Below are 11,670 nucleotides of genomic sequence, written 5' to 3' on the forward strand. Positions count from 1 at the left end.
CAAATAGCTACAACTAGAACAGCCCTCACAGTCCATGGAAGGAAAGAACAACTGTAGAGGACAGTAGAAGATGTTTTGGAGGACAGTTGCCCCTTTGGGGAAGCAGAAGGAGCCACAGGATGGAGAGGACAGGAGCAAACTCGGGACCCAGGAGGGTGAGGTGGTGGGAACCTGGGTGTTACTATGGAAAGAAAATGCAGTTTTAGAGAAATGAGTCTATGCAGCTGGGTTCAATTCTTATTTGAAAATTGCTGAAAGAAGAAAAAAAATGAAAAATATAGTTGTCACACCAAATTAACTGAAGAAGGTAGGTGGCTTCCCTTCAAGATCACAGTAAAAATCTCTGAGCTAAGAAGTCTGCCCTGCCATCAGGAAACTCACAGTTCGAAAGGGAGAAGCAAAAAAGACTCTTGCAGAAACTTAAGTCCTTCCTGACCTCACCCAGAAAAAGATGAATTTAAACGCAGAGCCCATCTTTCTCAGGCAGCGGTGCCTGCACTCCCAGAGCCACTGTGGGGGAAGTGGGCAACCAAAAGTGCTTATGGTCACTGTGGGGAGTCTTTCATAGAGGAGCTCAGGGGCACAAGGAGGTAGGGGAGGGAAAAGGCCCTCCCTCTTGGCACTGCCAGCTACAATGGCGATTGAGGGGACATCAAGGTCATGGGTGGTTACAGGGACCTGGGCACTCAGATGGGGCTAGAGTGGGAGGGTTGGCACCAGGCCCGTCCCCATGCAGAACTTGCAGGGACGGGAAGTCACAGGGGCAGTGAGAGCTGTGCGCTGGCCTGCAGCACTTCCTGCCTGGGCCTGTGTGTCAGGGCAGGCTGGCCTCTCCTTCCCCTTCAAGGTGCCGGCCATCACTTTCCCACGCTCTTCCTGGGCTTTTGACCTGAGTCCAGCTGGCACGTATAAACCCAGCAGGAGGGAACCTGAGCCACAAGAGGTGCACTGGGTCTCCTTGGGGTAGCATGGAGGGGTGACAGGGAGGACTGCGCGGCTGGTCCAGCTTCCCACACTCCTGCACAGAGACTGGGCACATGGCAGCACTCTGCTAAGCTCAACCTCTCTGTGCTGCTGGGATGAGAGGGCTGCTGAGAAGTAAAGGCGCTGGGCCTGCCGGGGTGCCCCTGGGTGCCTGCTGGTGTCCACTATGGAGAAGGAGGAGGGCAGGGAGCTAGCTGTGGGGCGGAGGGCAGACAGACACCCCCGCTGAAGGCCGCTGAGGAGCCCTGGGTCTGGCTTGTCCAGAGGGTCTCAGCCCGTGGATGGGACAAGTATTTGGGAGGAGCAGGCTGCCACTGTCCAGACGGGCTCACGGGCTCAGGCAGATGTACACCGTGGTCAGAGCCCTGTGGGAAAGGCTCTGTGTCCCTGTGGTGGGAGCTGTTCAGTCCAGGGACCTGGAAGGTCCAGACACACGGACGGGGCACAGGACTTTGTTGGGCTACCGGGGCCTGCAAGAGAGCTTGCCGTCTCTGGCTGGCCTCTCGGGAGTGGCAGTGGTGGGCGCAGGGGTCCGGGCCCACGCCTGCTACGGCTCCGGGCTGCCCTCCCACCTTAGGGTTGAGCACAAGCCGAGGGCCACTCGCATCCTGGCCCCATACATGTTGCTGGGTCAAGTCTGGCCTTCGCCTGGCTCTCCCGTCGTCACTCCCCCCCTTCCCTTGGTGGCCCTGGCCTGGCTGCTGGCCGCGCTCTCTGCCTAGTGGCTTGGGGTGCTTCCCACCTCCGCTCTCCCTTCCCTCCACCTCCCTTCTCTCGGGTCCGGCTTCTCACTCTTTCTGCCTTCAGACCATCCAGGAACCCCGGCACAGATACTCTCATTCACTCCTGTGTTTATTCTTCTGCTCTTTGGTTTTGTGTTCTGTGTTGCAGCCTCATGGCCATACCCTGTTTATTTTATAACTGAAAATGTGTACATTTTGATCCCCTTCACCCATTTTGCTCAACCCTACCCCACCTCCCAACATCTGGCAGCTACCAGTCTGTTCTCTGTATCTGTGAGTTTGCTTTCGTGTTTTTTTATTTTCCTCTGATTCCACCTATAAGCAAGATCATGCGGTCTTTGTCTTTCTCTGTCTGACTTACTTCACTTAGCATGATGCCCTCTAGGTCTGGTTTATTCTTAAACTGACAATGTGCAGGCCCCTTAGAGATCCAGGGATGACTAACGATGGTTCAGGTGCTGCGGAGACCCCTTTCCTGGAAGGAGTCAGATATAGGAACTGACTGGGCTCTCATTCATGCAGCAGTCAGCAGGGCAAGCGTGTCAGGGAAAGCTTCCTGGAGGAGGGGGCGCGCTGACGCTAAAACATGAAAGAAGAGAGGGAATTTTACCACTGGCCGACCTTCAGTGGCCCTAGGCAGAGTGTGCCATACGTGAGGACTGCCTGTTGGGCCAGATTCTGAGAGTGACCAGCGGTTAGCAAAATTAGCTAATGATAATACAGAGAAAGAGCTCTGAGGGCCCCTCCTCCCTCTGCCTGGCCAAGGGAATGATGGAGATTCTGGGTAGCAGAAGGGCCCCAGCATGGTAGGACAAGCAGCGCAGGCCTGTCTCTTACCCCACCCCCCTTCCCCATGCCAGGGAGAGACATGCTGAAACAGGAGCCAGAGACTCCCGGGACAGGGAAGGAGGGAGGCTCTTCTGGTTGAAAAAGTCTCCCCCAGGTGGCGGAGAACTTGCTGCTTACCATTCAGGCTCCCTCACCCTGCAAAGAGGAGAGGCCACCTACTCCTGTGACCTTTCTTAGGGTTGAATTGTGTCAAATTCAACCGCCCCCCAAAAAAGACCTGTTCAAGTCTTACCCCCGCTACACCTATGATCGGGACCATATTTGGAAATGAAGTCTTTTCAGATGTAATTGAGTTGAGGTGAGGTCCTATGGGATGTAGGGTTGGCCCTGATCGAGTGATGGGGGTCCTTATAAAGGAAAGCAGAGGGCGATGCAGACGCAGAAATGAAGACACACAGGAAAAAGGTCACATGATGACGGAGACAGAGATTGGGGTGATGCACTCATAAGCCAAAGAATGCCAACGATGGCCTGAGGCCACCCGAAGTAAGGAGAGCACCAAGGACAGATTCTTCCCTAGAAACTTCAGAGGAAGCATGGCCATATGGACACCTTGACTTTGGATTTCTAGCCTCCAGAGCTGTGAGGGAACACATGTTCAGGCCATCCAGTTTGGGGCACTTTGTTACAGCTGCCGGAAGGAACTAATACTCACTCACGTCCGGAGTGAGCCACATTTGGCTTCTGCCTCTACTCTTGGACCCGAAAGCCGGTTTGGGGTGCATCTGTTGCTGAGTCACATGGGGAGACAAGCTGGGGCTCCACCCCTAAAGTTTCCTCCTCTCTCTCAAGAACTGTTTGTTGATCACCTGTGGGGCTCCAGGCCCAGTGGGGTACAGATGGGGGGAAGAAGAGTGTGGGAAAGCCTGTGAAGTTCCCGGCCCAGGCCACAGCCAGCCATGTGGGGTTCCCATGAGTGGAGCAGGGGAACTCTGATCCAAGGTGGGAGGGACCACCAGAGCAGCTGCAGGCAGAAGGCCAGCAAGCCTTGGGGGCGGGGGGCATCCCAGGGCTGGTGAGGGTGGTGCGTGGGAAACTTGCTGGGCATTCCAGCCCCATTCAGGGACACGAGAGTCAAGCTGGCTCCTTGTATCTCAGGCCACTGGTCCTCACCACTGGTCAGTGGTGACCAGCATGGTTACAGGTGGTGCCCAGAGGCTCAGAGGGGTAGGTGGCTCTCCTGGGGGATTTAAGTCCAGGTCTCTGGCCCCTTCTTTTCCTCAGAGACTTTGTGTTTTGTGTCTGGCTCTGGGATGGTAGAGATGAGTTCTGGTAGCTGCACTTGGGTGAGTGCCCAGTGCCAAAGTGAAGGGAGACAAACCAGTCAGTGTGCTGGAGAAGCTTCCCACCCTGGATTCTTGCCGATGCCTGGAAACTTCTCAGAACCATCAGGGCCCCTTCCTCCAGAGCCTAAACAGACCTTGATCCGGGGGCTCAGGGTCTGTGTCTTTTGGGGTGGGATTGACATAAGAGTGGCCTGGAGGATTTCAGGCTGCTCAGGGTGGGCTGGACTTTGGGTCCAGGAAGTGATGGGGCTGAGGGGAAGATCCTCTCTCCTTAGTATTTAACATGGACTGCACTGGGAGGCTGGCCGTCTCAGGTACAGCGCAGGTGACTCAGTGGTCTTCCTCTCAGAGGAAGGAAGGCTTGGCGAGGAGCGGGAGTGGAGGCCCGAGCCAGGGACCCATGGTCTGGGGCTCTGGGCAGCGGCAGCTGCTGCCCTCCACCCTCCACGGGGAGGTCCCTGCCGGAAGACCCCTTTGCTTCCTGCACCAGGAAGGGGTTCTGAATTGTGTTCCCGCCTCACCACTGGGGTCACATCTCAGACTCAGCATGCTCTCCATCCGTCCCAAACTTCTTAGCAGAGTTTGCTCATTAATGCCTCTCATACCTTTTCCTTCCCCTTTACTCATTGTCCCTAGAACAGCTGTATTTCGTCAAAATGCAAAATGACTCCCAAATGACTCCCCTCTCTGAATGTCTAAGTTAAACATGTTCACTGTAGGAAAATGATTACATAGGGAAAAGTAGAAAAAAGCACCTGTACCACTTGGGTTCATTTCCTTTCAGTCTTTTTTCTATGGATATTTTAACATTGTTTTTATCTTCAATTTCCCTCCCTGCCCTCCCCGACTTAGTATAATACCATATTTTCATGGACTCTGAAAATTCCTTATATTTATTTTATAAAAAATTCTATATATTTCTTTTATGATATTTCTTTATGAAGTATGTATTTAAGAGACTGCTTAAGGGCTGTCTGGGTGGCTCAGTCAATTAAGCGACGCCTTCAGTTCAGGTCATGATCCTGGAGTCCTGGGATCAAGTCCTGAATCAGGATCTCTGCTTTGTGAGGAGTCTGCTTCTCCCTCCGACCCTGGCCACCCCCCCATGCTCTCTCTCTCTCTTTCTCTCAAATAAATAAAATCTTAAAAAAGAAAAAAAGAGAGAGAGAGAGAGACTGCTTAAGGTTTCAGTGTTTGGGGATGCCTGGGTGGCTCAGTCTGTTAAGTGTCTGCCTTCAGCTCAGGTCATGATCCCAGGGTCCTGGTATTGAGTCTTGCATTAGGGTCCCTGCTCAGCAGGAGCCTGCTCCTCCCCCTGCTTGTGCTCTCTCTCTTTCTCTCCCTCTGACAAATAAATAAATAAATTAAAAAAAAAAGATTCCAACCTTTGTAACCACAAAGTATTTAACTAATCCACAGTTCTTGGGCATTTAGGTTCTTTCCAGGTTTATTTATTTATTTATTTATTTGCTGTGATAGAATGATCTTTTAAAACATAAATCTTCTTAAATCCTTTGGCAGTCTCCATGATCTTCTGGGTATTAAAATTCACCATTCAGCTCTCAAGGCTAGTGATGACCTGAGACCCGCTTCCCTTTCTCTCCTGGATCCCTCCCTCACCTCCTGGATCCCCTCCTAGCAGACCCTGGACATCGGTCCCCTGAGTGCTCCTCTCCTGGCGGCTTTCTCTAGAACTGAGAGGAGCCTAGGGGACTGCCGGGGTTCTGGCCACAGGCCTCTCTCCATATTGTGGCAGCGATGCTATTTGCCCTCCATAGTCCTTCTGAAGGGCAGTTGTGTTGGCTGGGGTTGGTGATCATGACCTCCAGGGGACTGTCCCCAGGCTCACCTCCACGGCGCAGATGGTGACCCTCCACCCTCTGTCAGGATGGGGATCAGGGCAGGTCTATGCCCTCACAGGGTCTACGTCCTAATCCCCGCCTCTTGGAGGGAAGGAAGGGTCTTGGGACTCTGGGGAAGCTTTCCACTCTGATAAAAAGGGACCTTCGGGAGAACTACCATTCTTCTGGGGTGACCATCACTTCACATGACTGTGACACCTGCAGCTGTGCCTGCTGACCAGGAGGCAGATGTCCCCCGGAGCTGAGGCTGCGAACGGCACAGCAGCAAGATGGAAAGCCAGCCTTCCTTGATGAAATGTGGAGCAGGGCACCTGGGACACTTCTCGTTCTGCCTCTGGATTTTCTGTGATGTTCCTTATTGTTTAAGTCACCATCAGTTATCGCCAGGGCATCCTGACTGAGCTTTCCTCCTTCCTACTGCGGCCCTGGGCCTGCCTCTGCTAAGAGACCTCCACATCAGCAGCGGGCGGGCCCCAGTCACAGTCCAGCCCTGCCCCACTCCTCTCTCCTGGTGCTGCTGTCCCGAGGCCCCACTGGGCATCAGTGTCACTCACCTGGACACTCTCGGTCCTTGGGTGACTGGCCATGTCTCATTTGCGGTGAGCCCCCTGCGCTTGGTACACAGTAGGTTCTCAGGAAATGGGAGCTGAGTGAATGTTACACTTGGTCCCCTGCCTTTGGGCCTCTTGGGCTTCGTGTGCATTGTGGACTGACTCGTGTCCCCCCACAGCCCCCCAAATTCACACACTGAAACCTACCTCCCAATGGGACAGTGTTTGGGGCTGGGGTCTTTGTTAGATCCTTAGGCTCTGATGAGGTCCTGAGGGTAGTGTCCTTTTAGGAAGAGATAGGAGGGACTTGCTTCCTCTCTCTCTCTGCCATGTGAGGACCCAGCGAGAAGATAGCCATCTGCAGGCTGCAGAGAGAGTTCTCCCAAGAATCTGATCATGCTGGCTCCCCAGGCTTGGACTTCCAGCCTCCAGAACTATGAGAAATACATCTGTGTTAGGTCATCCGGTTTATAGTGTTTGGTTATGGCAGTCTGAGCTAAGACCGTGTTTTTGGCCATGGCCAATCTTGCTTGAACTTGTGGTGTGGGAGCATGCTGTCCTCCTCAGGGTGAAGGCTGCATCTTCTTCCTTTCTGGGCCTCTTCCTCCCATGGACCCATGGGGCTGGCCCAGGCCACCAGTGGGGCACAGGATGGCCCCCATGGCCTGCTCTGACATGGCCCTTTCCCCACTGCTAAGGGTCCTCCACTGGGGTGTGTGGGTAAGACAGGGCCTCAGTGACACCCCAGGCCAGCCCCCTTCTCCCCACTTATGACTTCTGCCTGAAGTCTCTTGGGAGGACAGTGACCATCAGAGACAATCCCAGACAGTCCCTGTTTGGACTCCCGAGGACTGGGCCTGGGCCAAGGTGGTCACAGCCCTGATCTCCCAGCTCTTGGGCATGTGCCCAATGTTGTTAGAGTCCCTGTGAGTCACAGCGAGCACCCCTGGACTGGGCAGAGCCTGGCCTGGTCCTCAAGGTGAGCCAGAATTCCAGGCTCAGGTGTCCTGTGCAAAAGGACAAGGATCTCTCAGGGACCAAGGACAGAGTGGGAGGCTAAGCGGAGGTGGACTGAGGAGAAGGACAAGCCAGACCTTGAATAGAGAAAGAAGACTTAAGCAATGTTCGAATGATCAGGACAGCAAGGCCCCCCTCCTCGCCAATATGTCATTAAATATGCTGCACAGTGGGAAGTGGGGGTGGAGGGGGTGGTGCAGGGCAGCCCGAGGGGCAGGTCGGGGCTGCCCCAGCTAGACATCGGCACAGGCCTGGGGCACCTGCCACCAAGAGTACGGAGGCCCAGACTTGGTTCTCATTGGTGGCAGGTTACCCAGGATGCATGGGGGGGGGGCGGGGGCTGACTTCCTGGAATGGTCACAGGCAGGTTGGCAAGTCTTTGAACTTCCCACACTACCCACTGCCCATGGGTAAAGACTGGAAGGGCAAGGTGGAAAGGACAGGGTGGCTACAAGGGGTGGAACTTTGGCCGCCTGTGGCTGGTCATGTTCCAGCTCTAGAGAGTGTCTTGGGTCAAGGGGAGGCCAGAGGGAGGAGGGTCATGGTTTGGAGAAGAGAAAGGAGGGCTAGTGTCACCCCAGGGAGGTACCCGTCCGGGAGGGCAGGGGTCGGGGTTTGGGTGAAGCAAGAGATGGGATGGACACGGGGCCCAAACTTTGGTGCAGGAGTGTCGCTTATGTCCCCGTACAGAGCTCCAGACCCTGGGTGGCTGTGGCTGAGGCCTGGTGCAGGGGTGAGAGGCGGGAGACACACACACAGGGCAGGGAGGAGGCAGAGCTGCGGTGGAGAAAGGCTTCAAAACCCACTTCCCCTGCCCCGCCCTTCTGCTGGCTGTTTAACAAACAGGATATCCTGCAAACGCAGACGGAAGGTGGCCTGTGAACCCTGGGGGGTGGCCGTCCATCCCCACTTCTTCCTGGAGGTCATTATCAGCCACCCCAGCCAACACAACTGCCCTTCAGAAGGACTATGGAGGGCAAATAGCGTCGCTGCCACAATATGGAGAGAGGCCTGTGGCCAGAATCCCGGCAGTCCCCTAGGCTCCTCTCAGTTCTAGAGAAATGAAAGCCACCAGCAGGACCAGCAAATGGCTCAGGCCCTGCAGGGGCAAATGTGAGTTACCCCACTGGGCTACATAACCCAACTAAACCAGGGGCCTGCTGAGGACAAAGCGAGTATGGAGAATCTCAGAAGGAAGAAGCCATCCTGTGATCTGCTGCAGAAAGGACATCTAGGGGAGCCTGGGTGGTGGCTCCGTCAGTTATCTGACTCAGTTTTGGCTCAGGTCCTGATGGCAGGGTTGTGAGATCGAGCCCTGGGCCAGGCTCTTGGTTCAGGAGTTCAGGACAGTCAGCTTAAGATGCTCTCTCCCTCTGCACCTTCCCCTGCTCTCTCTAAAATTAAAATATGTATGTGTATATATATACATATATACATACGTATATATATTTTTTAAAGAACAGTGTCTTTTATTTTGCAACCCTGCTATGTTGTGCTGATTTTAATATATTTCATCCAGTTTTAATTTTCTTTCCTCTTTTCCCCACTGTAACATACAAAGTTTGTGCTCACAGAATCCCTTTCACACTCTTAAAAATGCTTGAGGACCCCAAGAAGCTTTGGTTTAAGTGAGTTATATCAATATTTAGCATGAAAGAAATCAAAGCCAATAGGTTTGAAAATATTAATTCATGTAAAAACAACTAAGTCCATTATATTAACTTCTTTTAATGAAAAATAACCGTATTTTCCAGGACAAAAAAAATGTAGATGAGCAGGAGAGTGATATTGATTTTGCATTTTGCAAACCTTTCCTGTCTGGTTGTACGGAAAGAAGGCAGCTGCTCTCCCACATCTGCTCCTGTGCTCCGTCTGTGGCGCCATGATGGCTGGGTGGGAGAGAGGAGATGGGCTTCTTCCAGAGGTACGGTTGGGAAAGGGGGGACCCTGTTGTGGTCATTAACTTCAATCCACACCTTCTAGAACAGATGGAATCATGGCAAACTAGAGGAGGGCTAGACGGCTCCCTGTATCCTAGATGGAGGGTTGGAAGAAGAGATGGGTGAAGCAGCTGGGGATCGGGGATTGGGATCGGGGATTGGGAACGGGAACCGCCTCTCATCTCTCAGGGAAGGGGGAGCCACTGCTTTGCTGGGGGACACAGGCAGAGCAGGCTAAGTGGAGGCTGGGTGGGGCTGGGAGTCTGCAGTGTAAGCATGGGGGAGGATGTGTCACCCCCTCCTCCCGAGGGATTGGTGGATTTTGGTCCTCATCTTTGGTGACCCAGCATCTGAGCCCCCTCCCTTCTTGGGCAAACCCTCTACTGCATGAGTTCTGGCAGAGGCCTCCCTCCTACTAAAGCTAAAGGGGCCAGAGAGTCGCTGAAAGAGAGGAAAGCGATCACCTCCCTCCTGGCATTTTCATCTTGAGATCCCGGCAGATAGCCGAGGATTACTTGTGGCAGTGAGGGGGTGGCGGGGGGAGGCTGGTGACATGTACTGTGTTGGTGGCCGTGTCAGGTGGCCCACACTGGGGCATCCCCACCAAATAAGCCCCATGTGCACCCCGGCCTGGGTGCAGCTTCTCTTGACCCCCATGCACTGGCTGACTGGATCCCGGGCCTCTGGGCGGCGTGGAACTACTGTATGCTCCTGAGAGTACCCTTCCAGAGTCTGTCCTGTCGCTGTTTGCCACCCAGAACCCAGGAGTGGGCCGATGGAGAGGCCCGTCTAGACTCTGCTTCATCCTCGTTTCCCAGCACCTCCCGCCTGGCCCCTTCCAAATCACCTTCCAGGAGCCCCAGGGCTGCCCTCTGAGGACAGCGAGGTCACCAACCCGTCCTGGAGGGAGCTTCCAGGACCTCGCCCCAGTTTCCAGACAGGTCTGCACAGGGTCTTCCTCGTGGCCCCTCGAATCCCTTGTCACCCCCCTCTCCGAACAGATTCCCTCATTCTTATCAGAAACCACGAACTTTTGAATATTATAGGATGTTTGTAAAACAGCAGAGGAAAATCATTCACAATCAACTACAAATGTTGATTCCTTTCCAGTCTTGAAAATTGATCTTTCGACAGCAGGGCAGCTTGTCCTGCTTCCGCTGGCATGTGCCGGCCCACCCCGCTGAGGGTCGGGCTTGGCTTTGTGCTTCGGCTGCGGAATGAGTATCCCCGACAGACACCACGGGTGGGCAGGGGCCATGCGGTGCTGGCAGGAGTTGACCTGGCCTCTTGTACTTCTGCCAGGATAAAGAACGGGCCGCAGGGTACACTCGACGACCACCCACGACGCAGCACGGAATCCCAGACGCGCTGTGGAGCTGACACCTGCCATCAGACCCACACCCCGCACTGTCACCACCACAGCGGACTCGTAGGCTGGTGAGCAGGAGTCTGTACTAGGAAGCCACCGAGATTTCCGAGCAAGAGCGAACCCATCATCCTGTAGAAGAAACTGCCCTTACAGTACTGAACACATGCGGTGTTATTGGGGCTAGTCTGCATTACAAGGCAATTAGCAAGTCCGCAGGCACAGCTGAGAGATTTGTTTTTTTTCCAAACTTTCCATGACCTGACATTCCCACTGGTTTTAGCTAATGCTTTTGAGGCCAGCATGACAGGGGATGGCCCACCTTGGGGTGAGGGGGTGCTGATCACTTTCAGACCCTGGCTCTCTAACACTGGTGGGGCAGGGCTGTGGGAGTGTGGGGAGGACCCATCACTGTCTGGAGGGACAAGCCTCTAGCCTGAATCCGGAGCCAGGAGGGGCTGGGATCCCCCAAGCCCTAACCTGGATTCCTCCAGCATCCTGCTCCTCCACTCCCAATCTTACTCGGGTCTTCTAGCTAGTGTCTGGCAGTGGAGGGGTGATCAGGGTCTCTAGGCTCCTGGAAAACAAGAGGGGCCTGAAGCTCCCAGGGGCATTTTGCATATCCTGTTCTTGGCTTGTTCCCTCCCACAGGTAGGGTGCTGCGATGACCCTGTTTTCTCATGGTCCCTTTTGACTGTACTTTGTGGGTGTGGAGAGGGCCTGCATTTGGATCATGGCTGGCTCAGTTAGGTCCTCAATAAATATTTGAGAAACGAATGAATCCTTGCTGATGAAATGTTACTGCTGCTCAGGCGGCTTCCCACATTCTGAGGGCTGGTGTCATCTCAGAGTGTGTCTGTGTGCGTGTGCGTGTGCGTGAGACACAGCGAGCGAGCCTAGCACAGTCCTAGGTGACTGAACTGAGCTGTGGCGTCCTCAGGATTTCAGGAAGCCAGGCTCTCAGGACGAGCTTTTGGTGCTGGCACGGTCTCTCGCTGGGTAAATCAAGTTACTGACTTGCAGTCCTGGACCAGCAATTCAGATCATTTTTACTAAGTGGCTAATGATAAAA

The sequence above is a fragment of the Enhydra lutris genome, unplaced genomic scaffold, assembly GCF_002288905.1.
Source record: "Enhydra lutris kenyoni isolate GAN:26980312 unplaced genomic scaffold, ASM228890v2 scaffoldscaffold1, whole genome shotgun sequence".
Lineage (NCBI taxonomy): Eukaryota > Metazoa > Chordata > Mammalia > Carnivora > Mustelidae > Enhydra > Enhydra lutris.